This window comes from Hoplias malabaricus, chromosome 1 (assembly GCF_029633855.1).
Source record: "Hoplias malabaricus isolate fHopMal1 chromosome 1, fHopMal1.hap1, whole genome shotgun sequence".
Lineage (NCBI taxonomy): Eukaryota > Metazoa > Chordata > Actinopteri > Characiformes > Erythrinidae > Hoplias > Hoplias malabaricus.
In genome coordinates this window covers 54,807,216-54,834,674 of record NC_089800.1, presented here as the reverse complement: position 1 = coordinate 54,834,674, position 27,459 = coordinate 54,807,216, and the positions used below count along the sequence as shown (strand labels likewise).

Below are 27,459 nucleotides of genomic sequence, written 5' to 3'. Positions count from 1 at the left end.
GAATGCAGGAGAGAGAGAGAGAGAGATAGAGAGAGAGAGAGAGAGAGAGAGAGAGAGGAGGAGGAGGAGGGGGAGAAAAAGAGATATATTTAATATCAATCCACATTTGCATAATTGCCGTAATCATACGAGTAGAAACGGAGGAGGTTATAATTATGTATTTACCGTAATCTAACACATCACTGTTAGTTACTATTGTTGTGGATGTTTAATTACACAGTTATTACACTGTTTCTTTAAAACACCAGAAGCCATGTCAGGTTGCCAGATAATCTGCACTTCGTTATCTCCTCCAGCTCTCATTTTCTCGTCCTCGCTGAACGTGAGGTTCAAGCCGACTCCTCCATTAATCCCCACAAATGGGAAATTATTCCTGAAGTGCATTTCTCACAGACTTTAATGACCTTCTCCACTCATAAAACAAGTGTCCAGACAGCAGTGAGGGGCCACCCCGGACACAGCCCGTCCTCCTGTTAATACTACCGTCAGCATGGACTCTCTGCCTCTCTTTCTCCTTCTCTCTGTCTCTGTCACACACTCATCACAGTGGGCCTCATCCTGAGGGGCCTGCGCACATAAGGGTGGGTCACTGGGTGTGAAAGCTCCACCCCCCGGGAGCCGATCAGCCTCCATCTGCCACATTATCCCTCCAGACTGTCACCAATCCCAGCTCTCCAGAGCTCATCCAAGCCACCAATCCAGGCAGAGCTACATCAGCCAACTGACCAATCCTGGCACGGCTCCTCAGTCCAGCCCTGACATCAAAGCCAACGCCAGAGACTCAGATACAGCCAACAGAGCTCTGGGATGATACGGTGTTCATATTACAGCTAAAGACGAAGAACTGGTACTAATCATTTCAAATAATTACAGGTTGATCCGTTCTAAATACATTTACACGGTTGACCACTCTGTCCATTTGAGGATGGGTTATTGATTATGTGCTGCCTGAGTAGAAACATTCATCTTTTAACTGACCGCGCTTCTGGAGTTACCACTGGCCAGGCAATGACTCTGGAAAACCCTAACCCTGTGGTCACTGACCAACTGATCCACTACAAACTGGGTCGTGAGTGGCTGGTGATCCTTGGGTTGGTGGAATCTTGAGATGGATGGTGGATATATGAGGTTAGAACACACTCCAGTGTGGAAACAGAGCTCCTTTTGCAGATGTGTGTACCACTGGAGTGGGGAGTGGAGGTCAGTGAGGAACGTTTTGTATCACTATGTACCTCACATTACTCAGAGAGAGCTGGACAATCCTCTGTCCATTCCTCACAGACGCCACAGCGCTGATTAAAAAGCACTCAGTCATCAGAATTCAGGGACGGGCCTGAGATTTCCGTCCATCCCCGACACCCTCATTCATCAGCGTGGACACCTGCTCCTAGAGTTACCGTAACACGGAGCGCTTCCCTGTTCTCCCGCTGTTTTCCACCTATCAGCATAAAACTCCATCCGGAACTGAGCGGCGAAAGGTGCACAGCCATTTGTTTCCCTGCGCGGTTTCTCAGTCCATTCCTCAGCGCTGTGATAGAAAACGTTGGGGGAGGAGGGCTGTTTGAGGGGGAATTCATCCCTTGTTTTCATGTTCTCATCTGGACGTTTCTAAATGAGCTCTCCGGCCTGGTGTCCAACCGAGTGTTCGCTTCCCTCTTGCTATCTCTCTGGCTATCTCCCGCTAAGTACGCAATCTATCACCCGCCCGCTGATGCTCAAAGCACCGGCTGCTTGATGAATAACTCCTTAATGTTTATCTAGTGCTGAGACATTTAAAGATACCCTTCGGTAATCCGCTCCAGGAGCGCTCGAGCTTTTGTTTTGCCCTGTTTTTCTAGACACTTGGAGACCAACTTGCTTTAGGGATTAGAGATTTAACACTATCCAGCAATTATTACAACAACACATAAGCCTAGAGCACGAGACCAAGGCTGGAGGCCTGTACACCACTCCAGGACGCACTTGACCAAGGCTCATATAAGTCTTCTCTACAGTGACCAACAGTTTTTTAGTTTAGTTTAGTCATGTGCTTTTAAAGGTGATATTTATAAACTTTCAGAAAAAACAGCTTAAATGTTGTTACATTTAAAAACTAACCTTGGGCTAAGTTGGCAACTGCTAACTAGGACCCCAAGGTCTCCAGTCTGTCTGCCAGTCCCAAAACACAGTGGGAAGCTCCACCAAAATCTGCTTGTTGTGTAGCATTAGCCATGCCTCTGTGGACACTGGGACACTGGGGCAGAAGAGGGGTGAAGACAGACGAGAGAGATAATGTTGATGGTACATGGCTCTCTCTAGATGATGTCAAAGCCTGGAAACAGACCACATTGTCCATTTGGTAGAAAACCTCCAGTCAGTGCCTTATGAGTCTCCAGTCAATGCCTTATGCCGCTCGGGGTGAACAGAACACAGAGCGGTGTCGCTGTCGATGTGAGGGAGCAAAACGTATCGGGTTTAGCTGTGTGTTCAGATCCATGGGGAGGCAGGGGGAGAGAGGCTGGTAATAATGTGGAGCACAGAGGTGTTATCACCTGCTGGACTCTTAAATCGGTGTCCGACCGGACGCTCGGACAGGTGTCAGCTGAGATGAAAAGAACCCAGCGGTGGTCTCTTAGACTCCCTCTGCCCACGGGGGACCCTGGTTCCTCTTAATGTCTGTGCTGACTGCAGGAGAGAATCAATTAAACCGAACTAAACTGAACTGGTCGTTAGTTAATAGAGTTCAGAGATGAGTCCAGAGCGTTTTATACCCTGGGATTACTGAGAAACTGAATATGTATCTAGTGATTAACCCACAGTGGAGAAGTGTATGAAACTGTCCACAGGTGTGTGTGTGTGTGTGTGTGTGTGTGTGTGTGTGTGTGTGTGTGTGTGTGTGAAAGAGAGAGTGATTGTGTGATGTTCTCTGTTTGGGGTGTGATCCTGCTTCATGCCCTGTGACTCTGTAAATCTGTGACTCTGTGACTTTGTGAATCTGTGACTCTGTAAATCTGTGACTCTGTGACTCTGTAAATCTTTGACTCTGTGACTCTGTAACTCTAAATCTGTGACTCTGTAAATATGTGACTCTGGGATTCTGTGAATTTGTGACTCTTACTCTGATTCGGTGACTCTGTTATGTTGTGACTCTTATTCTGTGACTCTGTGAATCTGTGACTCTGGGATTCTGTGACTCTGTAAATCTATGACTCTGTGACTCTGGGATTCTGTGACTCTGTGAGTCTGTGACTCTGGAATTCTGTGACTCTGTAAATCTGTGACTCTGTAAACCTGTGACTCTGTGACTCCGTAACTCTCTGACTCTGTGACTCTGTAAATCTGTGACTTTGTAAATCTGTGACTCTGTGAATCTGTGACTCTGTAAATCTGTGACTCTGTGACTCTGTAAATCTTTGACTCTGTGACTCTGTAACTCTAAATCTGTGACACTGTAAATATGTGACTCTGCGATTCTGTGAATTTGTGACTCTTACTCTGATTCGGTGACTCTGTTATGTTGTGACTCTTATTCTGTGACTGTGAATCTGTGACTCTGGGATTCTGTGACTCTGTAAATCTATGACTCTGTGACTCTGGGATTCTGTGACTCTGTGAGTCTGTGACTCTGTAAATCTGTGACTCTGTAAACCTGTGACTCTGTGACTCCGTAACTCTCTGACTCTGTGACTCTGTAAATCTGTGAATCTGTAACTCTGTGACTCTGGGATTCTGTGACTCTTACTCTGATTCCGTGACTCTTTTATGTTGTGACTCTGATTCTGTGACTCTTACTTTGATTCTGTGACTTTGTGACTCTGGGATTCTGTGACACTGTGATTCTGACTCTGTGACTCTTGCTCTGATTATGTTACTGCATGACTCTGGGATTCTGTGACTTTGACTATGTGACTCTTACTCTAATTCTGTGACTCTGGAATTCTGTAACTGTGACTCTGTGATTCTGTGACTCTGTAACTCTGTGACTCTGACATTCTGTGACTCTGTGATTCTGTGACTCTGGGATTCTGTGATTCTGGGATTCTGTGAGTCTGTGATTCTGTGACTCTGTGACTCTGTGATACTGTGACTCTGTGACTCTGTGATGCTGTGACTCTGGCATTCTGTGACTCTGGGATTCTGTGACTCTGGGATTCTGTGACTCTGGGACTTTGTGATGCTGTGACACTTACAGCCCACTACTGCAGGGGTCTGCTGCTCAGAGGGGGCTCTAGGTGCAGATCCATGTGGCTCTAAATGTCCTGAAATTTGAGGCTACCTTTACCTTCCGTGTCCCATTCCGTAAACAGGAGGCTACTCCCCTCCGCAACGCTGAGCCCAGGATCTAGAGAATGGATGGGATTTACATATTAAAGGATGTGAGACGGTAATCTACTGATGCTGGTTTGTTTAGTGCTAATGAGAGATGGGGGAGACAGGGGTGTGGGGGGATGGGGGTGTTGTTCTGCTCCAGTGAGTGAAGTATCTATCTCCAGTTCCTCACGCTGAGGCTGATGAAGAGCGAGCGATTAGTTATGTCTGAATCTTCTCAACACCGCTCTGTTCCCACAGTTTAACACCTGCAAGGGTTCAGAATGTGGTGCTGTAATCAGAGCCATTTTACCTGTGTGTGTGTGTGTGTGTGTGTGTGTGTGTGTGTGAGAGAGAGAGAGAGAGAGAGAGAGGGGGGGGGGGAGTGGATATATGCTAAACTTAGGCTCATGTGCAGCTGTTCCAGAGCTGGTTTGACCTCCATCTGATGTGTGTGTGATGTTTGTATGAGTGACTGATGAGCCGCACAGAAATGTGGGCGGATGCCATGGTTTAGTATCAGGATTCAGTGTGTAATTCCTTAGTGTGGATGGCAGGTGTGTGTGTGTGTGTGTGTATGTGTGTATATGTGTGTGTGTGTGTGTGTGTGTGTATATATGTGTGTGTGTGTGTGTGTGTGTGTTTGTGTGTGTGTAACAGTGAAGGATTTTCCGAGTTATTTATCAGTGTCAGGTTGACAGATGATGTGCTGCTCTAACTGCTGTTGCTGCTGGAGATGAACAGACATGAACAGCCTGATATTTAGAGCAGCAACGTGACCAGACTGTGCACACACACACACACACACACTGCTAAGACGGATGTACAAACGACACACATACATGCTTCCTGCTCCATGCTTGACAGGCCCAAAGCGGCTTTTAAAGTGGAATGGAAATTTAAAAAATCCAGAACATTGCAGATCTTTTTAAGGTGGAATGGAAATGTAAATCTGACTGAAGAAAGGGTGTGTGTACAGCTTGTAGAGTGTATTAAATGATGATTTTATGCATGTCTGTGCATCAGCACTGATCCTCCACCTCCCTTATGTAATCTAACTGCTTAGCATTAGCATTAGCTGATAGCTTAGTGTTCAACTGTTTTTTATTTATTTATTTTTCTCCAGAAAGTGATGGAGCTTCATCCTCCCACTCACAGGTGCAGAGAAGTACTCCAGCAGTGGGGAATTTAAGTGTCAGGAACTTCTAAAGCAAACAAAGTTTTCCATCTGTCACCTCCAATGCTAACGCACTGCTAGCACACTGCAGCTAGCTGCACTTTGCCATGCATTATTGATTAAAGGAAAAGCGTGGCTCAGGAAGCAGAGGCAGCAGCAGCCCCCAGCATCTGTCTCCAGCTCTCGATTGAACCTCCTCCAGATCCAGCATCTCTCACACCAAACCCAGCTGGGTCTACTGGAGAAATCACCAGGAATACGCACCTGCTCTTCCATAAGGAACAATGTTCCTTAGTTTGCTATAGGCAATACACATTAGTAGTTACGCTAATCTTCTACCCAGCTAACAAAATTACGTTCTCGGAATGTTCACCTAATGTTCCATTTTGGTTGTGGGGACGTTGCACTGGAATGTTCACTCAATGTGAATTTGTCCAGTTTTTTAAACATTCTCAGAACGTATTCTTAAGTTACAAAAATGTTCTGGGACCTCAAGCTTATTTACATCAATAATTTCATATTCTAGGAATGTTGTCCTGGAACTTTCTTAGAACTTTACAAAATTTTGTTCTTAGAATGTTCCCATAATGTTCTATATTAGTTACTTTGGAATGTTCCCTCAACAATAATCTATCCAGTTTGCTTAATATTGAAGTTACGATAATATTCCCATAATACAACATCAGCCTCATTTGCTCAGACAATTTTACTTTCTAGGAACATTGTCTTCGAGTATGTGCAATGTTCGCTTAATATTCTATTAATGTTGTGGAAATGTTATTTTGAAAATGTTTCCTTAAAGTGATAAAATAAATTTTTTTTTAAATTTTTTAATTCTTAAAATAATTTTTTCTTAATGTTTCCAGAACATCTTTCCCCTGAATGCTGCCTTAACATTATTTACACCGACAATTTAATGTTCTTTTAAGGTTTATAGTTATAGTTTTCTTGTTCTTTCTTATTCACTCAATGCAAGTTAGTAGAATGTATACACTATAACATATTTTGTGCAGTGCACAATTTTTTTTTCAATTAACATTCCATTAATTTTTCTCAGTATAGTTATATGAATCACCCTAAGAGGCCTCAAACATTCCCATTTGTAAAAATAAAAATAAGAACCTTTCTCCAAATCACTCTGATTTGCTATGGTGGTCTATTTCAATAATGAAACTCTGCTGCTATGATAAAGATATACTGAGGCAAAATCAGTGGAAGTAATTAATTTAAAATAATAATAATAATAATTATTATTATTATTCATTCGTTATCTGTAACCGCTTATGTGGGTCGTGGTGGGTCCAGAGCCTACCCAGAATCATTGGGGTCAAGGCGGGGACAGAAGGGGGCGCCAGTCTTTCACAGGGCCACACAAACAAATTCACCACACTCCTCACAGTCAGTCACCCAGAGGAAACCCACGTGGACACAGGGAGAACACACCACACTCCTCACAGACAGTCACCCGGAGGAAACCCACGCAGACACAGGGAGAACACACCACACTCCTCACAGACAGTCACCCGGAGGAAACCCACGCAGACACAGGGAGAACATACCACACTCCGCACAGACAGTCACCCGGAGCAGGACTCAAACCCACAACCTCCAAGACCCTGGAGCTGTGTAACTGCAACACTACCTTCTGTACCACCGAGGCACCCTATCATTATTATTATTATTATTATTATTATTTATATTAGTAGTAGTAGTATTGTTGTTGTTGTTGTTGTTATTATTTTCATCATGTAAATGTTTAAACACATGTAAACGTTTTAGGGGGCCTCTGTATGTTCCACCTGCAAAATAAACAAACAGGTTTATTATTTTTTTCTTTTTATTTATCTGTTCATATAAAGCATACCTCCAGTCTACCCAAGCCGGTAATAACATCAGAAACATTTTTTTATTCCTCACTTCTTACCTTGTCATTGGAGTGTCCTTGTCTAGAAAGAACCAGATCAAAACTGGTTCTATGGTTCCTCTGACTGTCTCTGTAACGTTGGCAACAGTATGCAAAATGGGCTGCACTGTGGAAAATGTTTTATTTCTCCTAACAACTAGTTTTTTCTCCTTTTTATTAAATTTCACTTTGGAAAAGTTAGGAAAAGTAAAGGATAAAGTAAGTAAAAGATAAAAAGTAATAAATTATCTTAAATATATTATTGAATTAAATATAATAAGACAAAAACAATTTCATGTAGTTGAACACAATTAATGGATCCACATAATTCAATGGTGTACCTTATCTCAAACTGATGTAAAACAGGTGATTATTTATGTTTCTAAATAATACAGTTTGAATATTTATATTTTTAAAATGTTAAAAGAAAGTTCACATGGATCATTTAAGACTAACATTGGGAGAACTTTTATCAAGGTCAAGAAACATTTATGGAATGTTCCATTGACGTTACTGTAAAAACTTTGTCTTCTAACATTACTGAGACCCTTTACACAATGTTAGCCAAAGTGATGGGAATGATCCCTTTTAGCTGGGTATATGTCATTAACATGTGATTACATTGCATTTTTAGCATCACTTTTAAATTGTTAATGGGTTATTCTCACAGTAAAGGGTTATATTTAAAGTGGCCTATCTGGTTTTCACACAGCTTTGTATTCACACCCGTGAGGTGTGTTCCTGATGTCTGAATCCACTATATTATTTAAGGTGGAATTCAAACTTTTGAATTTGCCTTAAACAGAACCTAAACCTTGAGGCTGAAGCAGTGGCTTGTAAAATTTGCTTATAGATGTTTACATTAATGTTTGCATTAATTAGCCTTTGGGTTCAGGGATGATGCTATTTCATCGATTCTGAGGCTTTAGAGTAACACCTTGTTATGTGAATGTAGTCAGCACACCTTATTCCTAATGTGTTCATGCCCTTGCTCTTCCATAAGGATCAGTGTTGTGCAGTGTTGTTTCTTAGGATGTCTACACAACAGTGAGCAGTTTGTCCTGGGGATTGGATGAGGCTGAGTCTCTAGAGAGTGGTCCTTTGTCTGGATCTATTAGGGTATGTGTCAAGCTTTGTGTTTATTTTAACTAGTGCTGCCAGTTGATTAAACACATTTCTTAAATATTTCTGCACAATTTTCTAAAATTATCTGTGATTAATCGCATAGTTTCTTCTTAAGACTGAATCATTTAATAATTGATATTTAAATACAAGATAAATGTAGCAATGTAAGATCAACACAATGGAATCATATTTATATTAAAATATTGTTTTTGAGTTTTATCTTCAAAAACAGAATGTTTAATGAAGAAAATGTAACATTGCAGTGCAGCTCGTGGCTCAAATGTGAGCTTGTCTGTGGTTGTGTGAATTATGTATAAATCATGAGAGGAAGTTGTAGCCAAATTTGATAAATTGGTTAGTGCTAAAAAATGTGTTAAATTCCAGTGTTTTCTGATTTTAATTCTTTGTGAATGGTTTAGAGTCCTGCTGCATGTTATAGCCTTGTTCAGTGGAACAATTCATCTCTGAGCCAGTGGCAACACCTGATTGGCTGCTGTGTTGCCAAGCGATGGCAGTGAGAAAGCCAGGAGCTTAGAGTCTTTCTGAGGAAAAGAATCTTTCTTAAGACCTTCTGAAGTGTTTTCCCATCTGAGAGCTGTATTAAACACTTCTTGAATTTATCATCCTCAATGTGTAGAAACAGGTCCCAATCAGCTCTGGAGCACATGATGATGTTGAGTGATCAGTTCTGAATCAGAAATCCTACTCCTGTACCACCTGAAGTAATTAGACAGAGCTCTATCTTTCCAGTGAAAATAATGAGCTGTGAATCAGAGAAATCTCTATGGGTTTAAGACTAAATATGCTAATGTTTGACAAGGTTATCTCAAGCTCATATGCAGAGTCCCATTTCCTTTATGATTTTCTAATATGCAACAAATCCTTTCCAAAGAACTGCAGTTGTGCACCTTCTTCAAGGAGCCCGTCCCTCCTACAACACTCAACATCTTACTTAATTCTTTAATATATATATATATATATATATATATATATATAGTTCTTCACAGATTTTCAGAACAGTTTTATGGTTCTATTAAAATCCTGTCTTCTGTACCAAGCTAATATTTTTCCACCTGAAATTACACACCCAAATCAGCCTATTCAGGCAGTGAATAAAGCATTATCATGATTTAATTTTACAGAAAACCCTTCAAATTTGTAAAACAAACCATTTAGAGTCCTGAAATATATCTGAAATGGTCAAAAGCTGATGAAAAACACAAAATATAAATCTAGGCACTTGTGTTATTTTTGAAAAAAAAAAATGTTAGTGACTCTAAACGGAAGAGTTCATGAGTCACAGAACTTTTTTTCTTTTTAAGCATGTGTCTCCTGGGGTCTATTTTAAAAAATTTAAAATTTGGGGTTGATTCTTCCTACTGATTTGAAGTTATTCAAGCTGGAGCAGACAGTGGGAAGATGGTCTCTCCAAGTGTCTCTTTAGACCCCATAAGGAAATGATTACTTTTATTGCAAAAATACAATCTAAGGTAAGCGCTGCTATGTTAACTTTGAGTGTGATCCGCTTGTGGGCTCTTCAGGCTTAGAGACGCAATGGTTTTGTCATTTGACTTTAATTCCTTAGTCCTACATTTTAGAGTTTATATCCTCGCCTCGTGATCCTGAGAGTCTGCCCGTTCGTATGGTGTATGATATGTGCACATTGAATCTAATATGGCACGTGAAAAATCTGAATATCTGTACTAGAGTATCTGTATGTAATATATTTTTCAAAGCAATTTTCCTGGCAGGGTATATTTTGATCAAAAACACTTATATATCAAGCAGGATTACATATAAAATGGCTTTAAGATTTAATTTGGTACATTAACTGTCGACTTTGGACCTGTAGTACTTGAAATATACTGATGGATATAACTATGAGTGATTTTTTTGCCCACCAGCATTCAAAATGAAGGTTTCTACAAAGCGGTGCCCTGAGCAGGTGATCACTCAAGGTCAGTTCAGCCCCCTGAGCTGCTTAAAAAATCAAATATGTAAATAATGAAGATGGAAATGGTTTTGGAGCTAATTTGGTCTTTGCTGCATTTTAACTTGTCTATAATTACTTCCTGCAAATGAACAATCAAGACAGGCAAATTAGGGTCAGCCCCTTTTCAATATTTGATTCCCCACCGTCTGTCGGGAACTGACCAAGAGTCTGCGGTGGATTTGTCCTTGGCACCTGAACCCTGCCTAGATCAAAGCCGGAGAGTGGGTCCATCTGAGAGCCTTGCCTGGATTAAGACATGACGGCCAGAGGCATGGGATCCCACCAATCTCTCCCTGCTGCCCGTGTCCTCATTGCCTTTTAAAGATGTGAGCCATTCCTGAGCCATTAGTTGTGAATGATGGTCCGATCCGGCTCACGGCTTGAACTCTGAAGGTGGCCCACTTTGACAGAAGCTAAATTGGCACTGTTGGACTATGCAGTGTTCATCCTTGCAGTGGTCACTCCTCAGGCGGGTTGGTGTTGCTTACTCGTATACGCCCCTTCGCTCTGAGCTTGGGTGAGTTAGCTTCTATCAACACTGTGTTTTTCTCTATTTACCTTAGACCTGCTGCCAGAGGGGCTTCTGAAACCACCCAGGAACTAAGGGTGAGTCCCATTTCTTATTTTTAATCTTGCTCCTTAAAATTGAGTTACAAGGTGTAGTGGTTAAAATCTTGCCCTAAAAATGGGGCAATCTTTCCAGAGCCTGATACATCACAAAAATACAAATAAAAAACAAGAGTACTTTACTCCCAAGCAACTAGCAGTGCTCTGTCAGTAGCTCTTCCAGTCTGCAGTGATATCAGAGGAATGCTGCTGGATTTTATTAAAATTTTGGCATTGTATGCTGTCAGAAGGGTTAAATAAACATCAGCCACTCTTAACTCATCTGTGATTTATAACTAAATTTAGCTTCTTATTCTTTTCAAACCTTAGATTTTTACTAGCTAGCTTATTACTCACTTTGCTAGCTAACTACCAAGCTACTATCAACATATTGGTAGCAATGTCTTATGCTTCGTATGAACATAGGGTGACCAGACATCCTCTTTTACCCGGACATGTCCTCTTTCTTAGACTTCCAGGTGGAATTTCACAAACGTCCGGGATTTTGTTTTTCTAGAGCTTACATAGAATTTCGAGAAGCGTTTCGTTCACAAACTAGTCCCGCCGTCCCCTACTCCGATTTGTTTCGCTTGAGTGAGAAGGGGGCGTGGTGAAGTAGCCTAGAATCTTCTGATTGTCTGAATGTAGAGCTACCGTTATTGGTCAATAACCTTCTCTGTAAACATTTAATTGGTCAGTCTGCACGTCAGTAGTCCTTGTTTACATCAGGCAAAGCTCATGTACCTACCCTCATCTCGAGCAGCTATGCCGAAACGTAAATGTAAGTTCTCGAATGAATTAAAAAAGAAATTCCCATGTTTTCCCATCTGTAGCAAATAAAGGTGTAAAGGACCTAAAAGCACAAAGAGGTTCAGCTAAGCATACCACGGCAGCGAGGGGCGAGAGCTCATCACCCACCCACACCTCCCCCCAAAACGTGTCCTCTTTTTCACCATCTCAGATCTGGTCACCCTAATGAACAGATTGTGGTATTTAATTTAAATTGTGTTAAATAATACACTAGTAATTACAGATTATTAAGGAGAAAAGACTAATATTAACAAGCTTAATGACTCCAACAGTAAAAACAACTGCTGCTTTCTATTCACAACACATTTGAAGGCACTTGTTTTCACACTTACTGAAATTTCTAAGACTGGACAAGGAGTACCTTGTTTATAGATTTAGGAATCATAACAGGGAGCTGACAACCCACTATGGGTGTTTTTCCACTGCATTGGCATCAGCATTTTTTCCCTGGTTATTTTTCCCCATAAAATGTAGCAAGTGATGTTGCAAAACCCCATCTATAAGGGAACTGTGGGCTTTGAAACCACAACAACGGCAATGGTAAGGTAAGGCGCTATTTACTCGTGATGTATTTTTTGTTTTGTTTTGGACTGAACACTGTTTTCCTTGTTGCACGTCTGTATCTCAGGTCTTGAGCTCAGCTCTCAGAGGTCTTAATAATGCACTGTAAAAAATCATTAAGTAATAAGTCATGACAAATGTTTGTCACTTACCATAACTTATCAAATTAAATTTTATGATTTCAACTGGAATGAGTTTTCAGCCTTCGACTCAAGTTTTTAAATTACTCCTATGAAGAGGAAATGAAATGTGAAGGAGTGAAATTAACTTGAAACTGTGAGTTGTGGCTGTGGGCAGGGCTTTGGTTCGCTTAGGAAGAGCTCCCAGCATTCACCGCAGGCCCAGGTTTTCACATTTTTGAGGTTTTATTTTCATTGTTGTGTGCTGCGAGGGTAATGTATAGGATGCTTTTAGGTTGTTTATTGGTGTTTGGATCTGTTAGGTCTCTCTTTGTAGCGAGAACTGTGTCTTGTCAGAGCTCTCACCCTCAGAGTGAAACACTGCAGCTTTGGGAGGCTCCAGCTCTTTATAAGCCACACCCACACGCTGCCAGTAGCTTGTTCTTATTCTCTGATGTATTTCAGAGGGTTTAATGAAGAGCGTTAAAGGCAGAGATGCTGGACGTTCTTTTTGATGCCGATCATCAAAAAATTGCATATAAAAATGAAATGTCAATACTCCTTTTACCTTAAATACGTAGGAATGAGTTGTGGACTTTGAGCATGTGTGGTTAAGTTGAAACAACACAGAGTTTAAAGTCAAATCAACTTGTAGAAAGTAATTCAAGCCAAACTTGACTTAAGTCATGAGCTGAAATAAATAGTGATTCTAATTGGATTTAACTTAAAAATTTAAGGCAGCTTTTGAACACACGATTTTGAGTTGAAGCTGGCAAAATATTTTACAGTGTGGCTGCATCCACTGCGACACACAGAGGACAAACCTGCCCTATGCAGAAATGCCAGAAGGTGAAGTCTGAGCTGGACCACCAGGATAGAGCTGAACCTGGACAGCTTTTCCCCGTTAAGAACGTCCAAGCTGTTTCCGCAGGTCTTCCTTGTTCCTGCTCTTAAAAGATGATGGTAACACATGTCCAATTATTCTCACAGCAGCACGGTGGATGCTAAATCTTTGTTTTCACAATCCGCTCTTAAACGCCCTGAGATAAAGCAGATGGTTTTAGTTGTTATTTGAGCCATATGTGGAACATGACAAGTCCTTCTTTTTTCAAATCATCTATTCTGCCTCAGCACCTTCATCACAGCTTCCACCCCCTTCCTGGTTTACACCAGTGTCTCAGAGAGACAGTTAGGCCAGGGTCCTGTGGGGCTCATATGGGTTTATTCTTCTCTATAATGGTTAGATTTGATCTGAGCTCCAGTTCTAGACACTCCTCCTCCATCTGCAGCTGTTTGAATATCTCACTCTTCCCTCGCTGTGGAGAAACATGAGTTGAGACCTTGCTCTGTCTCTGGCTCCAGATATTCCAGATGTATTATATTTCCACAGTTTCCTGGATACGGTGCAGGTGAGGACCTGATGGGGAAAAAAAAGCATTTCAGAAGACGGTTCATTAAGAAACTGTATGTGCGAGTGAATGTGTGTGTGTGCCCATGGATTGGCGCTCTTTCCTGGGTGAAATCCTAGTGGCCGATGCTGTCCTCCAGGTGGACGGTCGTTCCTGGTCGAGAGTATACTGTGTGTGTTTGGCTGCTGCTTCTCACCAGTGTGTGTGTGTGTGTGTGTGTGGATGGAGTGTTCTGAGTGTTCTGAGTAGTGTGGATTGTAAAGCGTCTTTTGGTATCTAGAAAGGCATGATATAAGTGTAACAATAGATAGATAGACTATACTAAGGTGAAGTGAAGGCCAATAATAGTTTAGAAAAACCTTAAAATGTAAAAATAAATAAATAAATAAATCTCATGACTCTCACAGTGGCTGTGTTTCAAAAGAAAAGTCCCAGGCAGATTAAAGGTCCCCCTCCAAACTTTTTCCTTCAAGGAATTTTGGCCCAGCGTGAGAGGGTTTAAACAGCTGAGTGAGGAGCCCTCTCTGCATGGAGCCCAGAGTTGGAGGAGCAGAGCCAGGGGGTGGTGGGGGGGTCATTTATAATTGATGCTCCAGAGCAGGGTGCAGTTATCACTGAGGATCTGCTGATGAAAGCAGAGACGGGTGGGTGGGGGATGTATGATGGAAATGTATGTGTGTGTGTGTGTCCACTGCAGCAGGAAGATGCTTTGCTAAATTGTATCAAACTGTGTGAATATACATTTATTCATACATTCATTAATTTGTGTAAGAACTCAATCCACCAATCAGGGTAGAGAAGGGTCCAGAGTCTACCCAGAACATAGAACATTTACCCTGTCACTCAACCAGTCCCTCACACCCTCACCCAGTCACTCACACACTCATCGAGTCATTCACACACTCAACCAGTCACTCAAGTTACTCATACCTTCACCCAGTCCCTCACACCCTCACCCAGTCACGCACACACTCATCCAGTCACTCATACACTCACCCAGTCACTCACACACTCTCCCAGTCACTCACACAGTCACACACACACTCACCCAGTCGCTCATACACTCACATAGTTACCCACACACTTAACCAGTCCCTCATACACTCACCCAGTCACTCACACACTTACACAGTAACTCACACAGTCACACAAACACTCACCCAGTCCCTCATACACTCACATAGTCACTCACACATTCAACCAGTCCCTCATACACTCACATAGTCACTCACACATTCAACCAGTCCCCCATACACTCACACAGTCAATCACACACTCACCCAGTAACTCACACAGTCACTCACACACTCACCCAGTCACTAACACACTCTCCCAGTCACTCACACAGTCACTCACAAACTCACCTAGTCCCTCATACACTCACACAGTCACTCACACACTCTTCCAGTCACTCACACAGTCACACAAACACTCACCCAGTCCCTCATACACTCACATAGTCACTCACACTGTCACTCACACACTCACCCAGTCACTCACACCCTTACCCAGTCACTCACATACTCACTCAGTCACTCACACACTCACCCAGTCCCTCACACACTCACCCAGTCACTCACACACTCTCCCAGTCACTAACACACTCACCCAGTCACTCACACACTTACCCAGTCACTCACAATGTCACTCACACACTCAACCAGTCACTCACCCACTTACCCAGTCACTCACACACTCACCCAGTCACTCACACACTCACCCAGTCACACACACACTCACTCACACACTCACTCAGTCACTCACACACTCTCCCAGTCACTCACACACTCACCCAGTCACTCACAATGTCACTCACACACTCAATCAGTCACTCACACACTCAACCAGTCACTCACACACTTACCCAGTCACTCACACACACCCAGTCACTCACACACTTACCCAGTCACTCACAATGTCACTCACACACTCAATCAGTCACTCACACACTCAACCAGTCACTCACCCACTTACCCAGTCACTCGCACACTCAATCAGTCACTCGCACACTCACCCAGTCACTCACACACTCACCCAGTCACTCACATACTCACCCAGTCTCTCACACACTCACCTAGTCACACACACACTCACTCACACACTCACTCAGTCACTCACACACACTCCCAGTCACTTACACACTCACCCAGTCACTCACACACTTACCCAGTCACTCACAATGTCACTCACACACTTACCCAGTCACTCACAATGTCACTCACACACTCAATCAGTCACTCACACACTTACCCAGTCACTCACACACTCACCCAGGCTCTCACACACTCACCCAGTCACACACACTCACTCACTCACACACTCACTCAGTCACTCACACACTCTCCCAGTCACTCACCCAGTCACACACACACTCACCCAGTCCCTCATACACTCACATAGTCACTCACACACTCAACCAGTCCCACATACAGTCACCCAGTCACTCACACACTTACCCAGTCACTCACAATGTCACTCACACACTCACCCAGTCACTCACACACTTACCCAGTCACTCACAATGTCACTCACACACTCTCCCAGTCACTCACACACTTACCCAGTCACTCACACACTCACCCATTCTCTCACACACTCACCCAGTCACACACTCACTCAGTCACTCACACACTTACCCAGTCACTTACAATGTCATTCACACACTCACCCAGTCCCTTACCCACTTACCCAGTCACTCACACACTCTCCCAGTCACTCACCCAGTCACACACACACTCACCCAGTCCCTCATACACTCACATAGTCACTCACACACTCACCCAGTCCCTTACCCACTTACCCAGTCACTAACACACTCACCCAGTGACTCACACACTTACCCAGTCACTCACACACTCTCCCAGTCACTCACCCAGTCACACACACACTCACCCAGTCCCTCATACACTCACATAGTCACTCACACACTCAACCAGTCCCGCATACAGTCACCCAGTCACTCACACACTTACCCAGTCACTCACAATGTCACTCACACACTCACCCAGTCACTCACACACTTACCCAGTCACTCACACACTTACCCAGTCACTCACACACTCACCCAGTCTCTCACACACTCACCCAGTCACACACTCACTCAGTCACTCACACACTTACCCAGTCACTCACAATGTCACTCACACACTCAACCAGTCCCTTACCCACTTACCCAGTCACTAACACACTCACCCAGTGACTCACACACTTACCCAGTCACTCACACACTCACCCAGTCACACACACACACACTCACTCACACACTCACTCAGTCACTCACACACTTTCCCAGTCACACACACACACTCACCCAGTCACTCACACACTTACCCAGTCACTCACAATGTCACTCACACACTCACCCAGTCACTCACATACTCCCGCACTCACACACTCACCCAGTCACACACACACTCACCCAGTCACTCACACACTCTCCCAGTCACTCACACACTCTCTCAGTCACTCACACACAATCTCCCAGTCACTCACACAGTCACTCACACACTCACCCAGTCACTCATACACTCACCCAGCCACTCACACACTCACCCAGTCACTCATACACTCACCCAGCCACTCACACACTCACCCAGTCACTCACACACTCACCCAGTCACACACACACACTCACACAGTCACTCACACAAACTCACCCAGTCACTCACACACTCTCCCAGTCACTCACACACTCTCTCAGTCACTTACACACAATCTCCCAGTCACTCACACAGTCACTCACACACTCACCCAGTCACTCACACACTCTACTCTTGGAGCCTATTTGTGGGCACAGTTGATGATGTAAAGTTAGAGGTAGTTACCCTCCTACTGGGTTCTATTGGTCAATTTGACCCCCTCCAGACCCTTCTTTAGCCCATTTTCACTGCAGCTTAATGTGTTCATGAGCTGGAGTTAGGTTTGCCATCATTCAGGAGCACTACCTGAACTCACTGATATTAATCCGGCTGCAATCCAATTATCACAGCCATGTTCTGATGTCTGAAGCCTTCCCGACCCCTGAGAGGCATTCTGCTTGGCGTTAAATGACGGCGTGAAGGACGCAGCGTCCAGCTGATTGGACCCGTGCCCATGACTAATCATTTATTATTGTGAGGAAATGTGTTTGTGGTTACTGCGCTGTTCTTGCCGCTGGGGCTGGCGCTAGAGCCTGGTCTCCTCCCCAGGAGCTCGGCTGCAGCTTTTAACCTTATTATACACTGACCTTGACCATAAGTTCTGACTAAACACTGTTTGAATGGGATCCTGAGTGAAGAGAAGGATGCAGATGAATTTATGTGACATCTACCTGGCAACCCGACTGTTCAGCCTGCCACTACACTGTTAAACATTCATTATTTTTGCGGTTAATAATGTGTTATACCTTTGTATTTGATGTAATTAATTGTGATGTGTGCTCTGACGAGGAGGACAGCTGTAGTAGAGCTAATGCCTCAACATCAACCTGGTGCAGTCATGGGCTGGTGGTGAGAGAACTGGGCTGTAACTGGAAGGATGCCGGTTTGATCCCCAGAGCAGGTCATGACTGAATTGCCCTTGAGCAAGGCATCTAACCCCCACACTGCTCCCTGTGCGCCATGACTAGGGCTGCCCACCACTCCTAGGACTGCTCACTGCCCCCTAGTATTCACTAGTGTGTGTGTAAATGTGTGCATGAATTGGGTTAAATGCAGAGAAGAACTTCATCTGTGTGCAGCACCGTGCTTAATAAAGTGATTCAAGTTCTGATTCAAAATAATGGTGTAATTACATGTTAAATGTAGTAATTAACATGAATTATTGGTGTTTTAAAGCATGACTATGGCATATGACTATGTACACGTGGCCCAAATATGATCTGTTTCTTCTGTGTGACAGCACGTTTCTGAGAGACCCACCTCTGGTTCTTCAGTTTGGACAGTAATCATCAAAACAAGATAAAACTTTCATGTGCGCTAGTGACTCTGTGGGGTTTTCAAAGCCTTTCTGAATTCAGAGCCTGCACCTCAGTTTCTGTTATGATTTGATCTGGAGTCCTACATTTCTGGACATTAGCTCCACCTCCATATTACATCAGAGCAGAGCATGTGGACCCCTCGCTCATGTCATGATTGTGTTGCTGGAAATGATCTAATGTAAATCCTTCTGTGATTAGATCATTCCTTAAATACTCCATCAATACTTCCCCAGAGAGACATGCTGAAGTTGAGACCAAACCTTGTATCTTTGTCTTTGTTCTCATCATCTGAAAACAGCAGCTGCCTTTTCTTCCATGAATTTCCTGATGAACAGAACGATGCCAAAGGAAACTAGGGGCTACAAGCTTAAACATATGATCCTTCACCTGCACTCCTTTAAAATAAAGAGGCCCTGAGGTCATCTTCAACAGACAATCACTGTAGGTTTGTTTAGAAATGTTTACAACAGAATGCATGGGCTGGGGTTAGTTCTGGACCCAAGCGGGGGTGGTTAGGGTTAGGTTAAGGTCAGTTCTGGACCCGAGCGGGGGTCAGTTGGGGCCTAAAAGGAGGTTGATGTGTGGAAGCTGCTCCACGGCTGAGAGAAGGACAGCAGAGAGAAATTTAAATAAAGATGAGAAACACTGTTACTGGGCAACAACACCATATGTCTCTCTCTCTCTCTCTCTCTCTTTCTCTCTCTCTCTCTCTCTCTCTCTCTCTCTCTTTCTCTTTCTCTCTGTCTTTCTCTCTCTTTCTCTCTCTCTCTTGCTCTCTCTCTCTCTCTCTCTCTCTCTCTCTCTCTCTCTCTCTCTCTCTCTCTCTCTCTCTCACACACACACATGGTCCCTCCAGTTTTCTGATGTCTTACACAGCACCAGCTGGGATTGAATGCCTTCAGTCCGAGTGAATCGATGCTTCCCTTTGAGTAAAGAGAAAGTGAAGGTGGCAGGGAATTTAAACCTCTCTCTGCTGAAAGAGGCTAACCCCAGACTGAACCCCACTCCCTCTGCTCGGTCAGCCAGGCTACATCAACTCTCCCATGGTAGAGAGAGAGAGGGAGGGAGGGAGAGAGAGTGAGAGAGAGAGAGAGAGAGAGAGAGAGAGAGAGAGAGAGAGAGAGAGAGAGAGAGAGAGAGGGTGGAGGGAGAGAGGCAGATGGAATGGGGGCTGAATCTTTCTTGCTTTGCCCCTTGCTCATGACCCTGTGTCTCCTGATGGATTTGGAGAAGTAGAGAAGTTCATGCCGAACCACTGATGCATTTTGCTGCAGAGTGCAATAAGAGTGCACCCAGTGCAGAGCTCTTAATCTGAGAGAGAGAGAGAGAGAGAGAGAGAGAGAGAGAGAGAGGTGGGGGATGAAGGAAAATGAAAGAAGCACAAAGAGCGTAAGAGCCAGAAAAGAGAAGAATATAGAGATTGAGATAAATAAGCTGCACAGCAGGAAGCGAGGGGCGCTGAGGGCAAAAGCAGAAATGAGGGAACAGTGTGTATTTTCTCTATTTTTATTCTGTGAAAAGAAACAGAGAATCAGGGATTGGGCATTTGACCACTGCTCAGACAGATGAGGTTGGCCTTTCTAAAGGCAGATGTATCCCTCTGGGTCCCACATAGCCCACGGCCTGACGTTCCCTCCCCAGGAATGTAATTAGGAGTCGGAGAGATGATAACAGACAAGTTCCAAAACTACTCTTCACCAAACTCCACAGACTTTAGACAGCAGCAAATTAATGGCAAGATTTCCCTTAGACGTAGGTTTGGATGTGGGGTGGAATAAAAATGTGGAAGAATATGAGAAAAAAATATAGTGGCACTTACAGTTTTTCTCAATTACAAAGACACATTTCCTGAAACCATGCGTCCGTTTCTCCAAACTGTAAACACAAAGCCCAATTCACACACTAAATTCACAAAACCTCTGACTCTTCCTGCAAAACCAAACTATTGCCTCAAAACAGTCCAGCAGTGCTCAAAACCAAACAATGTCAAATCAGACCTCGAGTCGATCACAATGATAAACAGCACTGAACAGTCATCACACACAACACACACAATGATCAGATCATGAAGCTGCAGAAATAATCTTTATTGTCCACAAAGGAAAATGCAGTTTCAAAACAAAACTCTTGTTTAACAAAAATAAGTAATTATGTACTGTGTAAATATATATATATATATATATATATATATATATATATATATATATATATACATTATACATTATAACAGAAGTGCATACAGTATCTACTCTAGTGCAGCATAATGTTGACGTGCTGGGTCAGGACACAGGACTTCATCTACATCACAGGCCACATTCTCCCTGGCCAGGCAGCTTGGGAAATAACTCCTAGTATGCCGGATCCATACTTTGCATGTATCCACCCCTATGTCATTACAGGCCAGTTCCACGGCCTGCAAGAGGGTTGCCGGTCATAAACTTTCCAACACCATGAAGAGAAGAACTCCTCTGTTGGGCTGAGGAAAGAGGAGGATGGTGGAAGAAAAACATTTAGGATATCTTGGTTGATATTGAACCACTGTCTGACCTGGACGGGACGGTGAAAACTCACATTGTCCCACACAATGACATAGACAGGATGTCCTGACTGTTCATGTTCCTGCTGCTCACACCCTAACACAATATCTCAAAGATCACTCATAAAAGCCAAGAGATGTTGAGTGTTGTTTGGCCCCAATGTGGGATGATGGTGGCGAACCCCATGATTGCTGATGGAAGCACATAACATGACATTGCCACCACACTGGCCAGAGACTGCAACAATGGCTCATTGGCCAATCACGTTCCTGCTCCTTTTGGCGAGATTGAACCCAGCTTCATCCATGTAAATATATTCGTGTGGACGGTCTGAGGAATCCAGCTGAAACATTCTCTGCTGTATTTCACGCAGTATGATTACACCTGTCTTTGAGGGACCATGTCAACAATGAGGGTCTCTTGGTGTGGGTTCAACATAGACGTCCTCCCCTGCGATGTGGCAGTCTTGAGATTCTACAAAAGAACAAATGTTTTAGGAAAATCCTGTAATGAAACACCTGTTTACAGATCTGTACTGATTCATACTGTAAACATATACAAAATGAATAAAGTAATTACCTGTTTTCCTCTCTGAATGTTCGGACTATGGTGAATTTGTCTGCTTCCCTCATAGTCAATCCATGGACAAGAAAGTGGTCAATGATGGTTGTCCGTATTTCATCTGAATATCATTTTCCATCTCGTCCCTCCTTTTCTTCCACCTCTTCCCCTAACTCTGCCTCTCTGTTTCTATCCATAGTGAAACCTCTACGACCGGGACCCTTGTACTGGCTTTTATTGGTTTCTTCACATCATTGGTCACATGTGTGATCAGTTTAGAGTGGCTGTGTTTAACTTTTGACACTGGTGCTTTATTTGAGTTTCACTTTTGCTACCTGTGCTTACCATTATGCAGCCCACGTGCATCACAGTGCAAAATGTGTTTTAGTGGGTGAAAATATGTTTGCAAATTGTGTCTTAATAGGTGAAAAGTGCTTAAGGGTCTGACAAAAGGCTGAACCTGTTGTGACTAACTAGGTGAAAAGTGCTTATGGTTCTGCAAAATGGGTGACAATTTCAATAAATGGGTTTAGGACACTGAGAAACAGAGTTTTGTGTTTTAGCAATTGAGAAAAACTGTAATAAATATTAATAATAAAAAAAAAGAAAATGTGCCATAATTACATTTGTTTCTTTGTTGGAACCACATGTGCACTACACTCTGTCACAAATAGCACCCGAGTCCCTAAATCGTGCACTTCTCAGACAAATTAAGTACTCCTACACCACTACATGTCATACTCCACAGTGTAGAGGAAGTTGTTTGGGATGTAGCCCCTAGTGGTGTGGTGGTGCAATTGCAGAGAAACACAGACACACCAATGCACACGTATTAATGCTCACAACTGAGTCGGATAATTACAAGCCATGGCATAGTCTCTGGAATGATGTTGTGTCAGATTAGAATGAATTAAGTCTCCTACAGCTGGGTTCCATGTGCTGAGCTCTGAGAAGCGTAGCTCTATTCTAGTCTGGTATTTACCGAAACACAGATAGTGTTTCAATAAACGAAACTCCACTTGGTGTAGAATTCAAGACCTTACTCCTACTTTAAGAGAGCGTCCCTCACACTGCTTCCTGTCAACATGGAAACTCAAGACTTCAGTTCCACTTGAAATGGAGGCTCACGTTTCTGCTCTCCTTGATCTGGGTATTCAAGACAAGACCTCACCTTGAGGGTCCTTCCCTTGATGTGGAAGGTCAAGACTCCAGCTCAAGGATATAATTTCATCTCATCTGAGATTTCAAGACCCTAGTTCCATTTGATTTGGCCTCTGAAAATCCCATGTGCATCATGCTCCACGATGTGGTTTTGAGAGCTGTCTATGCTTCACAGAATTTGTTCTCTCAGAAGGTCCATGATATCCACTCACTGTATGTATTCTTTCAAATATCTATCCCCCTTATATTTCAGGTCGTCAAAGCTTCCCAGGGTTTGCCAATTGGTTCAGAAAAGTCAAGGGAGACTCTAAGAGTTGCTAAAAACCGGAACACACAAAGGATCAGAACCATTAAATCAGTTTGTCTTTGGAATGGCAGACCCGGCTACCTGCTCCTCTTCACGGTCACGAGTGAAAACAAAGCACCGTCTGCAAGCTCCTGTTTAGGAAGACCTATGAAAGGCCTGCTTTAGGGGCTGGAGAACTCAGCAAACATTAATAAATATATAAACAGGTGAAGGCATGAGTGGAACCGTCTTCACGCCCAGAAAGTGAAAGCCCCCTCTGATCTCAGGCTTTGCCTTTGTACCTAGGGCTTGAGAAATTGATTTCCTTTAAGTTACTTTGCTTGGATTCAGCAATCCCTCCCCTCCCTTCTCCTCCATCGTCTTAAAGCAGTCTCTCGCTGCCTCCCTCCTCTTGCTCTTCATCTCTCTCCTTCTCCTCAAGCATCCTCATTAACGTTGATTGAGAGTGAGGAGTCCTTTAAGAATTGCTGAAAGAGGCTGTCCGTGCTGTCTCTCATCATTTTCATGATATATGACAAATGACCATTGTGTTTGCGATGTTACGAGTTGAAGTAACCCCCCCACACACAGACACACATACACACACACTAGCAGTGAGGTGAAGCTTGCTAGATGAGGTCAGCAAGCAGCTGGAAGCTTCTGCTTTTCTGGAATACAAGCCCTGGAAGATCTTGATGATTCTGGGGCCAAGGGAGTGGAGAGGAAGCCCCCAGGACCGGCCGAGGGCCACGAGGAGCATCTGAGATGTAGTTGGTGCTTTGTTGCTGTTCCTTGGCTTTGGGCATGTCACAGATTTCAAAAGCTCTCCAACTGAAAACTCCTGAAAGGATCTGAAGTGCTGACTTGGTTTTTTCTGCGAGTGTGTTATCAGGGTTATTGTGGATGCGAAGTGGAGGTACTGCCTTGCTATTATCACTAATGTAGTTCCAGAACATGCTGAGTTTAAATTATCGATGCAGGCCTTGAGCAGTTTGGAGGAGATAAGAAAGTGCCAGTGGCAAATAGCTTTGGAAGATCAGAGAGCTCTGTACGAGTTTCCCATGCCACAGCGGAGCCTAAACATACAGCGGTGGATAATATAGAAAATTTCAGAGTCTGATAAATTATGCAGATGGTTTTTACACCATATGTCCAGCTTGTGCTCTCTCCTTGTGTGTAGTGCTTTAGCAATAATTTAAGGTGCTGCTGTTGTGAATACAGATGTTCACGCTGCTTGTACAACCTCTCATGTACAGCGTAATACACACACACACACTACACAGTTTAGTGTAGTGTGTGTGTGTGTAGTGTGTAGAGTGTGTAGTGTGTGTAGAGTGTTTAGTGTGAGTGTGTAGTGTGTGTGTAGAGTGCCTAGAGTGTGTAGTGTGAGTGTGTAGTGTGTGTGTGGTGTGTGTGTATAGTGTGTATTGTGTGGAGTGTGTGTAGAGTGTTTAGTTTGTGTGTTTTGTGTAGTGTGTGTAGAGTGTGTAGTGTGTGTGGTGTGTGTAGCATGTGTAGTGTGTGTTGTGTGTATGTGTGTGTGTGGTGTTTAGTGTGTAGTATGTGTAGTTTGTGTGGTGTGTAGTGTGAATGTGTATGTGTGTGTGTGTGTAGTGTGAGTGTGCAGAGTGTGTAATGTGTGTGTAGTATGAGTGTGTAGTCTGTGTGTAGTGTGTATATAGAGTGTGTAGTGTGTGTGGTTTGTAGTGTGTTTGGTGTGTAGTCTGTAGTGTGAGTGTGTAGTGTGTGTGTGTGTAGTGTGTATGTAGAGTGTGTAGTGTGAGTGTGTAGTGTGTTTGTAGTGTACGTGTGTAGTGTGTATGTAGAGTGTGTATTGTGAGTGTGTAGTGTGTTTGTAGTGTACATGTGTAGTGTGTTTAGAGTGTAGTCTGTAGTGTGAGCGTGTAGTGTGTGTGTAGAGTGTGTAGTGTGTGGTGTGTAGTGTGTGTGTAGTGTGTAGAGTGTGTAGTGTGAGTGTGTGTGGTGTGTAGCGTGTAGTGTGTGTGTAGAGTGTGTAGTGTGTGGTGTGTAGTGTGTGTGTAGTGTGTAGAGTGTGTAGTGTGAGTGTGTAGCGTGTAGTGTGCGTAGTGTGCATAGTGTGCGGGTGTAGTGTGTGTGTGTAGTGTGTGTGTAGAGTGTGTAGAGTGTGTAGGGTGTGTAGTGTGTGTAGAGTGTGTGTAGTGTGTGTAGAGTGTGTAAGGTGTGTAGAGTGTGTAGGGTGTAGAGTGTGTAGAGTGTGTAGTGTGTGTAGAGTGTGTAGGGTGTAGTGTGTGTAGTGTGTGTGGTGTGTAGTGTGTAGGGGGTGTAGTGTGTGTGTAGTGTGTTGTGTGTAGCTGGTCAGTTGCTGGAGTGTGGTGTTGATGGAGATCTCAGTCTACAGTGAAACCCTAAGGGAGCCAGCTGTGAGCCTCTGACGAAGCTCCACCCCTCCATAACTCCGCACCTCAGTCTGATTGGTGGACAATGATGAGTGGTGCAACACTGGCGTACAATTTTAGAATCATTTTCTCATAATTTATCTCTGTCAAACCCACACTGTTCAGATGAGTATGTGCCCTGTGTAGTATGTACTTCTCAGGGTGAAGTGTGTAGTATCCTGAGACTCAGCCCCACATTCAGAGAGGGAGCTGCTTATTAAGCTGAAATGTCTGGAAACTTATGGTTCTGGATTGCATCAGAACGCTGATGATGCAGTGTGTTGTGAGGACAGTGGCCCTGCGGTGTGTGTGAACAGTGGGTGGGATTGTCAGGGGGCCTCGCAGGTTTGAGAGTGGTGGTGGAGGGGAGGGGGAGGCTCTGTTGTTGACATATTAAAAGCACCACATCTTTCCCTCCTCCTTATTTCCTGTTTTCTGGGTCAGCATTAATTCATCTCCAATAGATGCAATGGCAGCTGAAGCTGTGGCAGCGGGTGCGGCTCGGTTCCCATGGCAACGCTAAGCCCATCACCATGGCGCCAGGAGCTGGGAGCCAGGGCCGTGCTTACTGGCAGAACAGCAGGAAGCCCATGGAGCATATTCCCGTGGGGCTCTGCCTAAAAGTAGGCCATCACTTCCCAGTTCCAGAAACAGATGTCGGTGGAGATCCCACTCCATCCCACCCAAGCCCACCCCAGCCCGCCCCAGCCCACCCAAGCCCGCCCTAGCCCACCCCAGCCCGCCCCAGACCACCCCAGCCCGCCCCAGCGGACCCAAGCCCGCCCTAGCCCACCCTAGCCCGCCCTAGCCCACCCCAGCCTGCCCCAGACCACCCCAGCCCGCCCCAGACCACCCCAGCCCATCCCAGCCCACCCAAGTCAACCCTTACTCACAGGGTCTGTGGTAGAGGTGGAGGATGTGAGGAATACTGAGAGAGTAGAACTTCCACTATGGACTAAAACAGAGCCTGTCCAGTGAGTGTCCATCTGAGGAAGGGGGTGGTCTTCAGTCGTTCTAGTCCTAATCTGGTCTAGTCTGAATACAGCAAATCAGTGCCATATTTGGGCGGTATGGTGGCTTAGTGGTTAGCACGTTCGCCTCCCAGCACTGGGATCTTGGGTTCAAGTCCCATCTAGGTGGAGTTTCCATGTTCTCCCGTTGTCTGCGTGGGTTTCCTCCGGGTCTCCGGTTTCCTCCCACAATCCAAAAAAACATGCAGGGTAGGTGAACTGGCTTCTCTAATAAAATGTCCTAAGTGAACGAGTGTGAATGTGTGTGTGCCCAGATATGGATTGGCGCTCGATGTAGTCCTCCAGGTGGCCGGTCGTTCCTGGTTGAGAGTATCTCGAAAGGGTATCTAGAAAGGTGCTATGTAAGTATAACGATAGATAGATATTGTGGTTTCAGAGCACAGCACTAATGTAAATTTATCTCATACACAGCTCCTCTCCCTGCATCAGTGTCACGCCCTCGTCTCGTCAAGTCTGTTTTCCCCCGGCCATGTGTTCTTTTAGCACATGGCTATGTTTGTTTATGTTCTAGTCCCGCCT

The 27,459-nt window shown here is 44.1% G+C and overlaps 1 long non-coding RNA gene across 1 annotated transcript in view; it reads left to right on the top strand.

Annotated features, from left to right (window-relative positions):
• The window catches only part of LOC136697654 (uncharacterized), a 58,096-nt gene that overhangs the window by 10,205 nt on the left and 20,432 nt on the right, over positions 1-27,459 (top strand). The window contains exon 2 of the long non-coding RNA XR_010802730.1: positions 11,049-11,091. This is a non-coding gene — a long non-coding RNA (uncharacterized lncRNA). The remainder of the gene's footprint in view (positions 1-11,048; positions 11,092-27,459) is intronic.